The sequence below is a fragment of the Triturus cristatus genome, chromosome 12, assembly GCF_964204655.1.
Source record: "Triturus cristatus chromosome 12, aTriCri1.1, whole genome shotgun sequence".
Taxonomy (NCBI): Eukaryota; Metazoa; Chordata; class Amphibia; order Caudata; family Salamandridae; genus Triturus; species Triturus cristatus.
The window spans coordinates 725,173,661-725,191,082 of NC_140595.1; the positions used below are offsets into that span (position 1 = coordinate 725,173,661).

General features: G+C 40.2%; 7 non-coding genes across 7 annotated transcripts; all 7 read left to right on the top strand.

Moving 5' to 3' along the window:
* The first annotated feature begins 1,273 nt into the window (after positions 1 to 1,273).
* On the top strand, positions 1,274 to 1,354 carry TRNAS-AGA (transfer RNA serine (anticodon AGA)). Its single transcript has one exon. It is a non-coding gene; the product is annotated as a tRNA-Ser (tRNA).
* Positions 1,355 to 5,300: 3,946 nt separating this feature from the next.
* Positions 5,301 to 5,382, top strand: TRNAS-AGA (transfer RNA serine (anticodon AGA)). Its single transcript has one exon. It is a non-coding gene; the product is annotated as a tRNA-Ser (tRNA).
* Positions 5,383 to 6,661: 1,279 nt separating this feature from the next.
* TRNAH-GUG (transfer RNA histidin (anticodon GUG)) lies at positions 6,662 to 6,733 on the top strand. Its single transcript has one exon. It is a non-coding gene; the product is annotated as a tRNA-His (tRNA).
* A 2,579-nt stretch (positions 6,734 to 9,312) lies between these two features.
* Positions 9,313 to 9,394, top strand: TRNAS-AGA (transfer RNA serine (anticodon AGA)). The gene has a single exon. It is a non-coding gene; the product is annotated as a tRNA-Ser (tRNA).
* Positions 9,395 to 10,675: 1,281 nt separating this feature from the next.
* TRNAH-GUG (transfer RNA histidin (anticodon GUG)) lies at positions 10,676 to 10,747 on the top strand. Its single transcript has one exon. It is a non-coding gene; the product is annotated as a tRNA-His (tRNA).
* Positions 10,748 to 13,324: 2,577 nt separating this feature from the next.
* On the top strand, positions 13,325 to 13,406 carry TRNAS-AGA (transfer RNA serine (anticodon AGA)). Its single transcript has one exon. It is a non-coding gene; the product is annotated as a tRNA-Ser (tRNA).
* A 3,932-nt stretch (positions 13,407 to 17,338) lies between these two features.
* Positions 17,339 to 17,420, top strand: TRNAS-AGA (transfer RNA serine (anticodon AGA)). Its single transcript has one exon. It is a non-coding gene; the product is annotated as a tRNA-Ser (tRNA).
* Positions 17,421 to 17,422: the final 2 nt, after the last annotated feature.

Sequence of the window (17,422 nt, forward strand, 5' to 3'; positions counted from 1 at the left end):
ACTGCTTACAGGTGGTACAGTAGTGCTGGATCTAGGATCCAACACTGACCTAGAAAAAGTAACCATAACCCCACTTACCTGCTAAGTGAATTTCCTTCCATAGGATAACATTGGTAATTTGATCAGCAAAAGTTTCTAAGTGTCAACTTTTAAAATAGCAAAATATTGCTTAAAAATCACAACAGTAACTAAAACGAATTTACTCACTTGTTTCCAAGAACTGTCCCAGGACTGAATCTAGGATCCAGTCCTGGATTTAGAAAAGTAATCCTGAAAGTAATTAATTGCATATAACTTAAAATTCCCATTGAGCTCAATGTATTATTGTGATTCAAATTGTGTTGCCTATTGCAATAAACTGTAACTATGACCTGCAAAAGTCAATTGCCTATTGCAAAGTATTTAACTAAAGCATCTCATTCTGAGAAAGTATATTTTGATACCTATTGTTGGTTCTAAAATAAAACAACAATATCTTTTGTATGCAATCCAATGGCCTAGAGTTCAGTTCTTGAGTGTGTGAGACCATTTGCTGACTGAGTGTGTACAACAAATGTTTTACACTGTACTCTGATACTGCCTTACTGCTCGGCAAGCTACCACTTTAGAGAGTAAGGTTATATCTAACTTTAGCCTCTGCCAAACCTCTGGGGACTGGGGACTCTGTGCACACTGTACCTATTTGGGAACAGTATATACAGAGCCACTTTCTCACAGTAGTGATAAATTGATTAGAGTCCTAAGGCCAACATAAAGATACAGCAAAACGTGAGGTGAAAAGCAAAAAGGTTGCTGGTAGGCCACCTTAAGGATGCCAGGTCTAACAAAAACTGAACTAAGGATAACATGAGTAAAACATCAGGTTTCTCTACTGCATTTGGTGAGACAAGTGGGCCTTCTTTTATCTTCCATTCAAGCAATCTTTGACAGACCCCTTTATTATAGAGCTTTTCAAGGATTAAAGATAAGGCACTTACAAAGGAGTCCCAAATACTCAGAGATGGTTGACTTCTGTAATATGGGTCGTAGACTAAAAGCAGCGCAAAAACAGAGTGCAACAGGGTCCAAAAAATTGAGTGCCACAAGAGAGTTTGAATGCAAGCGTATCCTTTTACAGATCCAGAGATATACTCATCCAATTTTTGTTTTTAGGACAGAACGTGCATGATGAAAAAAACATTGTTTTTAAAAAGCGCATTGCAGAATATCAGTACTTTGATGTGGGAAAACTTCAAAACTTTCAAACAAAATATTTGTAGGCAGCTTACAGCAAGTTGTTGTGGCCGAGTGGTTAAGGCGATGGACTAGAAATCCATTGGGTATCCCCGCGCAGGTTCGAATCCTGCCAACAACGAGAATCTTTTTATTATCGGCTACAATTTCAGAAGTTAACCTTTAGTATTTCTTCCATTTCAGTTTTATAAATAGGTAGCTTATTTTTGTGTCACTATTGCCTCTCCACATATTTGTTATCGCTACCTCTTTCATGTCTTTGCTACACCTCATTCCTACTTTAGCACTGGTGTAAACGCTTCAAATTATTATACCGTTGCTCTCTCATTCATACCTGCGCATACACTTGAAAGTTACTTTACCAATAAAAGACGCAAAGAGAGAAATAGAACAAAAGTGCTGGCTGGATTGGCAAACACACTTCATAAAACTGCATTTTCTTTTTTATTCTCCCCCTTGTTACATGCTTAACCTCCCCATGTGTAATTTCTCTTAACCTGCTGTCCCAGGAAGAGAATTTAATCTAAAGGCTCTTTCTGTGTTTTTTTCCCTAGTCTGTCTTTCCCATTTCTTAGCTGTGTAACTGTTCCTTTACGCGCTCTATTTAAACGCCATCAATCTCATTTGAGCTCCTTGCTCCCGCTTCTGTTTTCTCTACCTCTCATACTGCCAGTTCTCTCTTTCTCTGTGGTTGGTGGCTACTTTCCTGAGCTTCCGAAGCCACGTGGTTCCTGCCTCTTGTTGTCAGACTTGAATTGGAAAAGGAACCATATTAACAAGCCTTTACCACTCACACACGGCGGAAGTTTATACTTTAATTCAGTGAGCTAAGAAAAGCGTGTTGTGGGTCCCCTACGAGCCATGGTGCTTGCTTCATCATGATTTGGCACCAGTCATTAGCCGCAGCTCTGCTAATGAGCCACTGAGGTCAGTTTCAATATTTACTCAAAAACATAACCATGCAGCCCACCCCTCAACTGTGTATTTATCTTGCTTTTCTGCTGTTCGTGTTCTTAGCTGGGAGGAGCTCACGGCGACATCCTCCCTATAAAAGTGTAGATGGATCACTCTCTAACTCTTTCTTGCTTCACATACAAATGGCTTGAAAGGTGCAGGGAAGATGCAGGTCTAATAGACAGAATAGAAGGTCTGTGCCAGGTGGGTTTCTCTGCATTGTTGTTCCATCACAGGTCCGCAAGTGTAATGTGTGATCTTTGACTCCTGGCATTTCACAAGCAGGCGGCTAGGAAACGGTTTCAGACTATCAACCACTGAGGAGACGCAGCCTTTGAATGAGGAATGAGGAAGCAATGAATACATCCAGCCTATCACAGGAACAGCCCTGAGTGTTCCGAATTATAAATTCTCCATGTCACTGTATGTCGTTGAGCCCAAGTAGCTCGCCGTGATCGTATTGTGGTTAGTACTCTGCGTTGTGGCCGTAGCAACCTCGGTTCGAATCCGAGTCACGGCACTGTGGTTAGCAATGTCACGGCAGTTGGGTGTTAATTTTACAGAATTAGCAAATGTACCAGTGGTTTTTGTAAAATGTCTATTAAAAACAGATCCTTTCAAATATTTAAACCATCTAACAACAAATGATTTAAACTCGCATGATTATAAGCTGTAGCTATAATGTATTTACTTACATAAATTATCGGTCTTGAACCTATTGGGGGTGGAGGGGGAGCGGAGCTCACCCCCCAGGTGCAGTTGAGTGACCTGTGTTGTGGCTCTCTAGAGGGAAGGCACACATTTTGCTGTCACCCAGCCCAATCCAGACGTGTATTGGGGCCAGGTTTCAGGCAAATAGAGCAGTAAGTGCAGAGAAATGTTCACTCTCTAAAAGTGGCATTTCTAAAATAGTAAAGTTAAATTCAACCTCACCAGTAAGTAGGATTTTCAATAAATAAATAAAGCTACTCCTCTCCGATATGGAATTACCAAATAAAAAGTATAGGGGAATACACAGAGCTAACCTATGAGAGGGGTAGACCTCACAGTAGTGAAAAATGAAATAGACTGTTTGGTACTTACAGGACACGCGAACCACCAAAGTACATATCTTATTTTTTACTTACATAGCATCATGCACCTAGGACTACCTAGGGCCTACCTTAGGTATAAATTATATGTAATAAAAGGGGAGTTTAAGGCTTGGCAAGGAGGCTGGGACTCACCTGGGAGACCCCTGAGTCTAAGCCCAGAACCATAACTCTGCCAGTCGAGTACTTACCTAAAAGCCGATAACTCACTTTTCTTCCATAGGCTAACATTCAGTGGTTTCACTTGGAAATTCTTCTAAGTGGTGTGGAGTTTTGGAACTTTAAAATATTCATCTAAAATCAGCCGAACAACGAATTCTGATTTACTCACCTGTTATCAGGAGAGACCTCAGTGCTGCATCTTGGAGCTCGGTACTGACCCTGAAAAGTAATTTTAACCGTACTTACCAGTAACTCGAATTTCCTTCCATGGGATATCATTGCCTGCTTTTTGCTGAAAATTTTCTAAGTGTCGATTTTTGAAACTTACAAATATTCTTTAAAAATCGTACCAACTGTGAAAACGTAATTGTTTACCTGTTTTAGATAGATGTCCCAGTACTGAGCCTAGGAGCCCAGCACTGGATTACAAAAGTAACGAGAACGTACTTTACCCGTAACTTGAATTTTCTTCCATAGGAAACCATTGACTGTTTTTCTGTGAAATTTCTTCTAAGTGTCGATTTTGCAAACATGTAAATATTCCTTAAAAATCGCCTGTATAACTTAACTTAAACGCAGTTTCTCAACTGCTTACAGGTGGTACAGTAGTGCTGGATCTAGGATCCAACACTGACCTAGAAAAAGTAACCATAACCCCACTTACCTGCTAAGTGAATTTCCTTCCATAGGATAACATTGGTAATTTGATCAGCAAAAGTTTCTAAGTGTCAACTTTTAGAATAGCAAAATATTGCTTAAAAATCACAACAGTAACTAAAACAAATTTACTCACTTGTTTCCAAGAACTGTCCCAGGACTGAATCTAGGATCCAGTCCTGGATTTAGAAAAGTAATCCTGAAAGTAATTAATTGCATATAACTTAAAATTCCTATTGAGCTCAATGTATTATTGTGATTCAAATTGTGTTGCCTATTGCAATAAACTGTAACTCTTACCTGCAAAAGTCAATTGCCTATTGCAAAGTATTTAACTAAAGCATCTCATTCTGAGAAAGTATATTTTGATACCTATTGTTGGCTCTAAAATAAAACAACAATATCTTTTGTATGCAAACCAATGGCCTAGAGTTCAGTTCTTGAGTGTGTGAGACCATTTGCTGACTGAGTGTGTACAACAAATGTTTTACACTGCACTCTGATACTGCCTTACTGCTCGGCAAGCTACCACTTTAGAGAGTAAGGTTATATCTAACTTTAGCCTCTGCCAAACCTCTGGGGACTGGGGACTCTGTGCACACTGTACCTATTTGGGAACAGTATATACAGAGCCACTTTCTCACAGTAGTGATAACGTGATTAGAGTCCTAAGGCCAACATAAAGATACAGCAAAACGTGAGGTGAAAAGCAAAAAGGTTGCTGGTAGGCCACCTTAAGGATGCCAGGTCTAACAAAAACTGAACTAAGGATAACATGAGTAAAACATCAGGTTTCTCTACTGCATTTGGTGAGACAAGTGGGCCTTCTTTTATCTTCCATTCAAGCAATCTTTGACAGACCCCTTTATTATAGAGCTTTTCAAGGATTAAAGATAAGGCACTTACAAAGGAGTCCCAAATACTCAGAGATGGTTGACTTCTGTAATATGGGTCGTAGACTAAAAGCAGCGCAAAAACAGAGTGCAACAGGGTCCAAAAAACTTGAGTGCCACAAGAGAGTTTGAATGCAAGCGTATCCTTTTACAGATCCAGAGATATACTCATGCAATTTTTGTTTTTAGGACAGAACGTGCATGATGAAAAAAACATTGTTTTTAAAAAGCGCATTGCAGAATATCAGTACTTTGATGTGGGAAAACTTCAAAACTTTCAAACAAAATATTTGTAGGCAGCTAACAGCAAGTTGTTGTGGCCGAGTGGTTAAGGCGATGGACTAGAAATCCATTGGGGTATCCCCGCGCAGGTTCGAATCCTGCCAACAACGAGAATCTTTTTATTATCGGCTACAATTTCAGAAGTTAACCTTTAGTATTTCTTCCATTTCAGTTTTATAAATAGGTGGCTTATTTTTGTGTCACTATTGCCTCTCCACATATTTGTTATCGCTACCTCTTTCATGTCTTTGCTACACCTCATTCCTACTTTAGCACTGGTGTAAACGCTTCAAATTATTATACCGTTGCTCTCTCATTCATACCTGCGCATGCACTTGAAAGTTACTTTACCAATAAAAGACGCAAAGAGAGAAATAGAACAAAAGTGCTGGCTGGATTGGCAAACACACTTCATAAAACTGCATTTTCTTTTTTATTCTCCCCCGTGTTACATGCTTAACCTCCCCATGTGTAATTTCTCTTAACCTGCTGTCCCAGGAAGAGAATTCATCTACAGGCTCTTTCTGTGTTTTTTTCCCTAGTCTGTCTTTCCCATTTCTTAGCTGTGTAACTGTTCCTTTACGCGCTCTATTTAAACGCCATCAATCTCATTTGAGCTCCTTGCTCCTGCTTCTGTTTTCTCCACCTCTCATACTGCCAGTTCTCTCTCTCTCTGTGATTGGTGGCTACTTTCCTGAGCTTCCGAAGCCACGTGGTTCCTGCCTCTTGTTGTCAGACTTGAATTGGAAAAGGAACCATATTAACAAGCCTTTACCACTCACACACGGCGGAAGTTTATACTTTAATTCAGTGAGCTAAGAAAAGCGTGTTGTGGGTCCCCTACGAGCCATGGTGCTTGCTTCATCATGATTTGGCACCAGTCATTAGCCGCAGCTCTGCTAATGAGCCACTGAGGTCAGTTTCAATATTTACTCAAAAACATACCCATGCAGCCCTCCCCTCAACCGTGTATTATCTTGCTTTTCTGCTGTTCGTGTGATTAGCTGGGAGGAGCTCACGGCGACATCCTCCCTATAAAAGTGTAGATGGATCACTCTCTAACTCTTTCTTGCTTCACATACAAATGGCTTGAAAGGTGCAGGGAAGATGCAGGTCTAATAGACAGAATAGAAGGTCTGTGCCAGGTGGGTTTCTCTGCATTGGTGTCCCATCACAGGTCCGCAAGTGTAATGTGTGATCTTTGACTCCTGGCATTTCACAAGCAGGTGGCCAGGAAACGGTTTCAGCCTATCAACCACTGAGGAGACGCAGCCTCTGAATGAGGAATGAGGAAGCAATGAATACATCCAGCCTATCACAGGAACAGCCCTGAGTGTTCCGAATTATAAATTCTCCATGTCACTGTATGTCATTGAGCCCAAGTAGCTCGCCGTGATCGTATAGTGGTTAGTACTCTGCGTTGTGGCCGCAGCAACCTCGGTTCGAATCCGAGTCACGGCATTGTGGTTGGCAATGTCACGGCAGTTGGGTGTTAATTTTACAGAATTAGCAAATGTACCAGTGGTTTTTGTAAAATGTCTATTAAAAACAGATCCTTTTAAATATTTAAACCATCTAACAACAAATGATTTAAACTCGCATGATTATAAGCTGTAGCTATAATGTATTTACTTACATAAATTATCGTTCTTGAACCTATTGGGGGTGGAGGGGGAGCGGAGCTCACCCCCCAGGTGCAGTTGAGTGACCTGTGTTGTGGCTCTCTAGAGGGAAGGCACAAATTTTGCTGTCACCCAGCCCAATCCAGACGTGTATTGGGGCCAGGTTTCAGGCAAATAGAGCAGTAAGTGCAGAGAAATGTTCACTCTCTAAAAGTGGCATTTCTAAAATAGTAAAGTTAAATCCAACCTCACCAGTAAGTAGGATTTTCAATAAATAAATAAAGCTACTCCTCTCCGATATGGAATTACCAAATAAAAAGTATAGGGGAATACACAGAGCTAACCTATGAGAGGGGTAGACCTCACAGTAGTGAAAAATGAAATAGACTGTTTGGTACTTACAGGACACGCGAACCACCAAAGTACATATCTTATTTTTTACTTACATAGCATCATGCACCTAGGACTACCTAGGGCCTACCTTAGGTGTAAATTATATGTAATAAAAGGGGAGTTTAAGGCTTGGCAAGTAGGCTGGGACTCCCCTGGGAGACCCCTGAGTCTATGCCCAGAACCATAACTCTGCCAGTCGAGTACTTACCTAAAAGCCGATAACTCACTTTTCTTCCATAGGCTAACATTGAGTTGTTTCACTTGGAAATTCTTCTAAGTGGTGTGGAGTTTTGGAACTTTAAAATATTCATCTAAAATCAGCCGAACAACGAATTCTGATTTACTCACCTGTTATCAGGAGAGACCTCAGTGCTGCATCTTGGAGCTCAGTACTGACCCTGAAAAGTAATTTTAACCCCACTTACCATTAACTCGAATTTCCTTCCATGGGATATCATTGCCTGCTTTTTGCTGAAAATTTTCTAAGTGTCGATTTTTGAAACTTACAAATATTCTTTAAAAATCGTACCAACTGTGAAAACGTAATTGTTTACCTGTTTTAGATAGATGTCCCAGTACTGAGCCTAGGAGCCCAGCACTGGATTACAAAAGTAACGAGAACGTACTTTACCCGTAACTTGAATTTTCTTCCATGGGAAACCATTGACTGTTTTTCTGTGAAATTTCTTCTAAGTGTCGATTTTGCAAACATGTAAATATTCCTTAAAAATCGCCTGTATAACTTAAACGCAGTTTCTCAACTGCTTACAGGTGGTACAGTAGTGCTGGATCTAGGATCCAACACTGACCTAGAAAAAGTAACCATAACCCCACTTACCTGCTAAGTGAATTTCCTTCCATAGGATAACATTGGTAATTTGATCAGCAAAAGTTTCTAAGTGTCAACTTTTAAAATAGCAAAATATTGCTTAAAAATCACAACAGTAACTAAAACAAATTTACTCACTTGTTTCCAAGAACTGTCCCAGGACTGAATCTAGGATCCAGTCCTGGATTTAGAAAAGTAATCCTGAAAGTAATTAATTGCATATAACTTAAAATTCCCATTGAGCTCAATGTATTATTGTGATTCAAATTGTGTTGCCTATTGCAATAAACTGTAACTATTACCTGCAAAAGTCAATTGCCTATTGCAAAGTATTTAACTAAAGCATCTCATTCTGAGAAAGTATATTTTGATACCTATTGTTGGTTCTAAAATAAAACAACAATATCTTTTGTATGCAAACCAATGGCCTAGAGTTCAGTTCTTGAGTGTGTGAGACCATTTGCTGACTGAGTGTGTACAACAAATGTTTTACACTGCACTCTGATACTGCCTTACTGCTCGGCAAGCTACCACTTTAGAGAGTAAGGTTATATCTAACTTTAGCCTCTGCCAAACCTCTGGGGACTGGGGACTCTGTGCACACTGTACCTATTTGGGAACAGTATATACAGAGCCACTGTCTCACAGTAGTGATAACGTGATTAGAGTCCTAAGGCCAACATAAAGATACAGCAAAACGTGAGGTGAAAAGCAAAAAGGTTGCTGGTAGGCCACCTTAAGGATGCCAGGTCTAACAAAAACTGAACTAAGGATAACATGAGTAAAACATCAGGTTTCTCTACTGCATTTGGTGAGACAAGTGGGCCTTCTTTTATCTTCCATTCAAGCAATCTTTGACAGACCCCTTTATTATAGAGCTTTTCAAGGATTAAAGATAAGGCACTTACAAAGGAGTCCCAAATACTCAGAGATGGTTGACTTCTGTAATATGGGTCGTAGACTAAAAGCAGCGCAAAAACAGAGGTCCAAAAAACTTGAGTGCCACAAGAGAGTTTGAATGCAAGCGTATCCTTTTACAGATCCAGAGATATACTCATGCAATTTTTGTTTTTAGGACAGAACGTGCATGATGAAAAAAACATTGTTTTTAAAAAGCGCATTGCAGAATATCAGTACTTTGATGTGGGAAAACTTCAAAACTTTCAAAAGAAATATTTGTAGGCAGCTAACAGCAAGTTGTTGTGGCCGAGTGGTTAAGGCGATGGACTAGAAATCCATTGGGGTATCCCCGCGCAGTTTCGAATCCTGCCAACAACGAGAATCTTTTTATTATCGGCTACAATTTCAGAAGTTAACCTTTAGTATTTCTTCCATTTCAGTTTTATAAATAGGTGGCTTATTTTTGTGTCACTATTGCCTCTCCACATATTTGTTATCGCTACCTCTTTCATGTCTTTGCTACACCTCATTCCTACTTTAGCACTGGTGTAAACGCTTCAAATTATTATACCGTTGCTCTCTCATTCATACCTGCGCATGCACTTGAAAGTTACTTTACCAATAAAAGACGCAAAGAGAGAAATAGAACAAAAGTGCTGGCTGGATTGGCAAACACACTTCATAAAACTGCATTTTCTTTTTTATTCTCCCCCGTGTTACATGCTTAACCTCCCCATGTGTAATTTCTCTTAACCTGCTGTCTCAGGAAGAGAATTTCATCTACAGGCTCTTTCTGTGTTTTTTTCCCTAGTCTGTCTTTCCCATTTCTTAGCTGTGTACCTGTTCCTTTACGCGCTCTATTTAAACGCCATCAATCTCATTTGAGATCCTTGCTCCCGCTTCTGTTTTCTCCACCTCTCATACTGCCAGTTCTCTCTTTCTCTGTGGTTGGTGGCTACTTTCCTGAGCTTCCGAAGCCACGTGGTTCCTGCCTCTTGTTGTCAGACTTGAATTGGAAAAGGAACCATATTAACAAGCCTTTACCACTCACACACGGCGGAAGTTTATACTTTAATTCAGTGAGCTAAGAAAAGCGTGTTGTGGGTCCCCTACGAGCCATGGAGCTTGCTTCATCATGATTTGGCACCAGTCATTAGCCGCAGCTCTGCTAATGAGCCACTGAGGTCAGTTTCAATATTTACTCAAAAACATAACCATGCAGCCCACCCCTCAACTGTGTATTTATCTTGCTTTTCTGCTGTTCGTGTGATTAGCTGGGAGGAGCTCACGGCGACATCCTCCCTATAAAAGTGTAGATGGATCACTCTCTAACTCTTTCTTGCTTCACATACAAATGGCTTGAAAGGTGCAGGGAAGATGCAGGTCTAATAGACAGAATAGAAGGTCTGTGCCAGGTGGGTTTCTCTGCATTGGTGTCCCATCACAGGTCCGCAAGTGTAATGTGTGATCTTTGACTCCTGGCATTTCACAAGCAGGCGGCCAGGAAACGGTTTCAGCCTATCAACCACTGAGGAGACGCAGCCTCTGAATGAGGAATGAGGAAGCAATGAATACATCCAGCCTATCACAGGAACAGCCCTGAGTGTTCCAAATTATAAATTCTCCATGTCAGTGTATGTTGTTGAGCCCAAGTAGCTCGCCGTGATCGTATAGTGGTTAGTACTCTGCGTTGTGGCCGCAGCAACCTCGGTTCGAATCCGAGTCACGGCATTGTGGTTGGCAATGTCACGGCAGTTGGGTGTTAATTTTACAGAATTAGCAAATGTACCAGTGGTTTTTGTAAAATGTCTATTAAAAACAGATCCTTTCAAATATTTAAACCATCTAACAACAAATGATTTAAACTCGCATGATTATAAGCTGTAGCTATAATGTATTTACTTACATAAATTATCGTTCTTGAACCTATTGGGGGTGGAGGGGGAGCGGAGCTCACCCCCCAGGTGCAGTTGAGTGACCTGTGTTGTGGCTCTCTAGAGGGAAGGCACAAATTTTGCTGTCACCCAGCCCAATCCAGACGTGTATTGGGGCCAGGTTTCAGGCAAATAGAGCAGTAAGTGCAGAGAAATGTTCACTCTCTAAAAGTGGCATTTCTAAAATAGTAAAGTTAAATCCAACCTCACCAGTAAGTAGGATTTTCAATAAATAAATAAAGCTACTCCTCTCCGATATGGAATTACCAAATAAAAAGTATAGGGGAATACACAGAGCTAACCTATGAGAGGGGTAGACCTCACAGTAGTGAAAAATGAAATAGACTGTTTGGTACTTACAGGACACGCGAACCACCAAAGTACATATCTTATTTTTTACTTACATAGCATCATGCACCTAGGACTACCTAGGGCCTACCTTAGGTGTAAATTATATGTAATAAAAGGGGAGTTTAAGGCTTGGCAAGTAGGCTGGGACTCCCCTGGGAGACCCCTGAGTCTATGCCCAGAACCATAACTCTGCCAGTCGAGTACTTACCTAAAAGCCGATAACTCACTTTTCTTCCATAGGCTAACATTGAGTTGTTTCACTTGGAAATTCTTCTAAGTGGTGTGGAGTTTTGGAACTTTAAAATATTCATCTAAAATCAGCCGAACAACGAATTCTGATTTACTCACCTGTTATCAGGAGAGACCTCAGTGCTGCATCTTGGAGCTCAGTACTGACCCTGAAAAGTAATTTTAACCGTACTTACCAGTAACTCGAATTTCCTTCCATGGGATATCATTGCCTGCTTTTTGCTGAAAATTTTCTAAGTGTCGATTTTTGAAACTTACAAATATTCTTTAAAAATCGTACCAACTGTGAAAACGTAATTGTTTACCTGTTTTAGATAGATGTCCCAGTACTGAGCCTAGGAGCCCAGCACTGGATTACAAAAGTAACGAGAACGTACTTTACCCGTAACTTGAATTTTCTTCCATAGGAAACCATTGACTGTTTTTCTGTGAAATTTCTTCTGTGTCGATTTTGCAAACATGTAAATATTCCTTAAAAATCGCCTGTATAACTTAAACGCAGTTTCTCAACTGCTTACAGGTGGTACAGTAGTGCTGGATCTAGGATCCAACACTGACCTAGAAAAAGTAACCATAACCCCACTTACCTGCTAAGTGAATTTCCTTCCATAGGATAACATTGGTAATTTGATCAGCAAAAGTTTCTAAGTGTCAACTTTTAAAATAGCAAAATATTGCTTAAAAATCACAACAGTAACTAAAACGAATTTACTCACTTGTTTCCAAGAACTGTCCCAGGACTGAATCTAGGATCCAGTCCTGGATTTAGAAAAGTAATCCTGAAAGTAATTAATTGCATATAACTTCAAATTCCCATTGAGCTCAATGTATTATTGTGATTCAAATTGTGTTGCCTATTGCAATAAACTGTAACTATGACCTGCAAAAGTCAATTGCCTATTGCAAAGTATTTAACTAAAGCATCTCATTCTGAGAAAGTATATTTTGATACCTATTGTTGGTTCTAAAATAAAACAACAATATCTTTTGTATGCAAACCAATGGCCTAGAGTTCAGTTCTTGAGTGTGTGAGACCATTTGCTGACTGAGTGTGTACAACAAATGTTTTACACTGTACTCTGATACTGCCTTACTGCTCGGCAAGCTACCACTTTAGAGAGTAAGGTTATATCTAACTTTAGCCTCTGCCAAACCTCTGGGGACTGGGGACTCTGTGCACACTGTACCTATTTGGGAACAGTATATACAGAGCCACTTTCTCACAGTAGTGATAAAGTGATTAGAGTCCTAAGGCCAACATAAAGATACAGCAAAACGTGAGGTGAAAAGCAAAAAGGTTGCTGGTAGGCCACATTAAGGATGCCAGGTCTAACAAAAACTGAACTAAGGATAACATGAGTGAAACATCAGGTTTCTCTACTGCATTTGGTGAGACAAGTGGGCCTTCTTTTATCTTCCATTCAAGCAATCTTTGACAGACCCCTTTATTATAGAGCTTTTCAAGGATTAAAGATAAGGCACTTACAAAGGAGTCCCAAATACTCAGAGATGGTTGACTTCTGTAATATGGGTCGTAGACTAAAAGCAGCGCAAAAACAGAGGTCCAAAAAACTTGAGTGCCACAAGAGAGTTTGAATGCAAGCGTATCCTTTTACAGATCCAGAGATATACTCATGCAATTTTTGTTTTTAGGACAGAACGTGCATGATGAAAAAAACATTGTTTTTAAAAAGCGCATTGCAGAATATCAGTACTTTGATGTGGGAAAACTTCAAAACTTTCAAACAAAATATTTGTAGGCAGCTAACAGCAAGTTGTTGTGGCCGAGTGGTTAAGGCGATGGACTAGAAATCCATTGGGGTATCCCCGCGCAGGTTCGAATCCTGCCAACAACGAGAATCTTTTTATTATCGGCTACAATTTCAGAAGTTAACCTTTAGTATTTCTTCCATTTCAGTTTTATAAATAGGTGGCTTATTTTTGTGTCACTATTGCCTCTCCACATATTTGTTATCGCTACCTCTTTCATGTCTTTGCTACACCTCATTCCTACTTTAGCACTGGTGTAAACGCTTCAAATTATCATACCGTTGCTCTCTCATTCATACCTGCGCATGCACTTGAAAGTTACTTTACCAATAAAAGACGCAAAGAGAGAAATAGAACAAAAGTGCTGGCTGGATTGGCAAACACACTTCATAAAACTGCATTTTCTTTTTTATTCTCCCCCGTGTTACATGCTTAACCTCCCCATGTGTAATTTCTCTTAACCTGCTGTCTCAGGAAGAGAATTTCATCTACAGGCTCTTTCTGTGTTTTTTTCCCTAGTCTGTCTTTCCCATTTCTTAGCTGTGTAACTGTTCCTTTACGCGCTCTATTTAAACGCCATCAATCTCATTTGAGCTCCTTGCTCCCGCTTCTGTTTTCTCCACCTCTCATACTGCCAGTTCTCTCTTTCTCTGTGGTTGGTGGCTACTTTCCTGAGCTTCCGAAGCCACGTGGTTCCTGCCTCTTGTTGTCAGACTTGAATTGGAAAAGGAACCATATTAACAAGCCTTTACCACTCACACACGGCGGAAGTTTATACTTTAATTCAGTGAGCTAAGAAAAGCGTGTTGTGGGTCCCCTACGAGCCATGGTGCTTGCTTCATCATGATTTGGCACCAGTCATTAGCCGCAGCTCTGCTAATGAGCCACTGAGGTCAGTTTCAATATTTACTCAAAAACATAACCATGCAGCCCACCCCTCAACTGTGTATTTATCTTGCTTTTCTGCTGTTCGTGTGATTAGCTGGGAGGAGCTCACGGCGACATCCTCCCTATAAAAGTGTAGATGGATCACTCTCTAACTCTTTCTTGCTTCACATACAAATGGCTTGAAAGGTGCAGGGAAGATGCAGGTCTAATAGACAGAATAGAAGGTCTGTGCCAGGTGGGTTTCTCTGCATTGGTGTCCCATCACAGGTCCGCAAGTGTAATGTGTGATCTTTGACTCCTGGCATTTCACAAGCAGGCGGCCAGGAAACGGTTTCAGCCTATCAACCACTGAGGAGACGCAGCCTCTGAATGAGGAATGAGGAAGCAATGAATACATCCAGTCTATCACAGGAACAGCCCTGAGTGTTCCGAATTATAAATTCTCCATGTCACTGTATGTCGTTGAGCCCAAGTAGCTCGCCGTGATCGTATAGTAGTTAGTACTCTGCGTTGTGGCTGCAGCAACCTCGGTTCGAAGCCGAGCCACGGCATTGTGGTTGGCAATGTCACGGCAGTTGGGTGTTAATTTTACAGAATTAGCAAATGTACCAGTGGTTTTTGTAAAATGTCTATTAAAAACAGATCCTTTCAAATATTTAAACCATCTAACAACAAATGATTTAAACTCGCATGATTATAAGCTGTAGCTATAATGTATTTACTTACATAAATTATCGTTCTTGAACCTATTGGGGGTGGAGGGGGAGCGGAGCTCACCCCCCAGGTGCAGTTGAGTGACCTGTGTTGTGGCTCTCTAGAGGGAAGGCACAAATTTTGCTGTCACCCAGCCCAATCCAGACGTGTATTGGGGCCAGGTTTCAGGCAAATAGAGCAGTAAGTGCAGAGAAATGTTCACTCTCTAAAAGTGGCATTTCTAAAATAGTAAAGTTAAATCCAACCTCACCAGTAAGTAGGATTTTCAATAAATAAATAAAGCTACTCCTCTCCGATATGGAATTACCAAATAAAAAGTATAGGGGAATACACAGAGCTAACCTATGAGAGGGGTAGACCTCACAGTAGTGAAAAATGAAATAGACTGTTTGGTACTTACAGGACACGCGAACCACCAAAGTACATATCTTATTTTTTACTTACATAGCATCATGCACCTAGGACTACCTAGGGCCTACCTTAGGTGTAAATTATATGTAATAAAAGGGGAGTTTAAGGCTTGGCAAGTAGGCTGGGACTCCCCTGGGAGACCCCTGAGTCTATGCCCAGAACCATAACTCTGCCAGTCGAGTACTTACCTAAAAGCCGATAACTCACTTTTCTTCCATAGGCTAACATTGAGTTGTTTCACTTGGAAATTCTTCTAAGTGGTGTGGAGTTTTGGAACTTTAAAATATTCATCTAAAATCAGCCGAACAACGAATTCTGATTTACTCACCTGTTATCAGGAGAGACCTCAGTGCTGCATCTTGGAGCTCAGTACTGACCCTGAAAAGTAATTTTAACCCCACTTACCATTAACTCGAATTTCCTTCCATGGGATATCATTGCCTGCTTTTTGCTGAAAATTTTCTAAGTGTCGATTTTTGAAACTTACAAATATTCTTTAAAAATCGTACCAACTGTGAAAACGTAATTGTTTACCTGTTTTAGATAGATGTCCCAGTACTGAGCCTAGGAGCCCAGCACTGGATTACAAAAGTAACGAGAACGTACTTTACCCGTAACTTGAATTTTCTTCCATGGGAAACCATTGACTGTTTTTCTGTGAAATTTCTTCTAAGTGTCGATTTTGCAAACATGTAAATATTCCTTAAAAATCGCCTGTATAACTTAAACGCAGTTTCTCAACTGCTTACAGGTGGTACAGTAGTGCTGGATCTAGGATCCAACACTGACCTAGAAAAAGTAACCATAACCCCACTTACCTGCTAAGTGAATTTCCTTCCATAGGATAACATTGGTAATTTGATCAGCAAAAGTTTCTAAGTGTCAACTTTTAAAATAGCTAAATATTGCTTAAAAATCACAACAGTAACTAAAACAAATTTACTCACTTGTTTCCAAGAACTGTCCCAGGACTGAATCTAGGATCCAGTCCTGGATTTAGAAAAGTAATCCTGAAAGTAATTAATTGCATATAACTTCAAATTCCCGTTGAGCTCAATGTATTATTGTGATTCAAATTGTGTTGCCTATTGCAATAAACTGTAACTATTACCTGCAAAAGTCAATTGCCTATTGCAAAGTATTTAACTAAAGCATCTCATTCTGAGAAAGTATATTTTGATACCTATTGTTGGTTCTAAAATAAAACAACAATATCTTTTGTATGCAAACCAATGGCCTAGAGTTCAGTTCTTGAGTGTGTGAGACCATTTGCTGACTGAGTGTGTACAACAAATGTTTTACACTGCACTCTGATACTGCCTTACTGCTCGGCAAGCTACCACTTTAGAGAGTAAGGTTATATCTAACTTTAGCCTCTGCCAAACCTCTGGGGACTGGGGACTCTGTGCACACTGTACCTATTTGGGAACAGTATATACAGAGCCACTGTCTCACAGTAGTGATAACGTGATTAGAGTCCTAAGGCCAACATAAAGATACAGCAAAACGTGAGGTGAAAAGCAAAAAGGTTGCTGGTAGGCCACCTTAAGGATGCCAGGTCTAACAAAAACTGAACTAAGGATAACATGAGTAAAACATCAGGTTTCTCTACTGCATTTGGTGAGACAAGTGGGCCTTCTTTTATCTTCCATTCAAGCAATCTTTGACAGACCCCTTTATTATAGAGCTTTTCAAGGATTAAAGATAAGGCACTTACAAAGGAGTCCCAAATACTCAGAGATGGTTGACTTCTGTAATATGGGTCGTAGACTAAAAGCAGCGCAAAAACAGAGGTCCAAAAAACTTGAGTGCCACAAGAGAGTTTGAATGCAAGCGTATTCTTTTACAGATCCAGAGATATACTCATGCAATTTTTGTTTTTAGGACAGAACGTGCATGATGAAAAAAACATTGTTTTTAAAAAGCGCATTGCAGAATATCAGTACTTTGATGTGGGAAAACTTCAAAACTTTCAAAAGAAATATTTGTAGGCAGCTAACAGCAAGTTGTTGTGGCCGAGTGGTTAAGGCGATGGACTAGAAATCCATTGGGGTATCCCCGCGCAGGTTCGAATCCTGCCAACAACGAG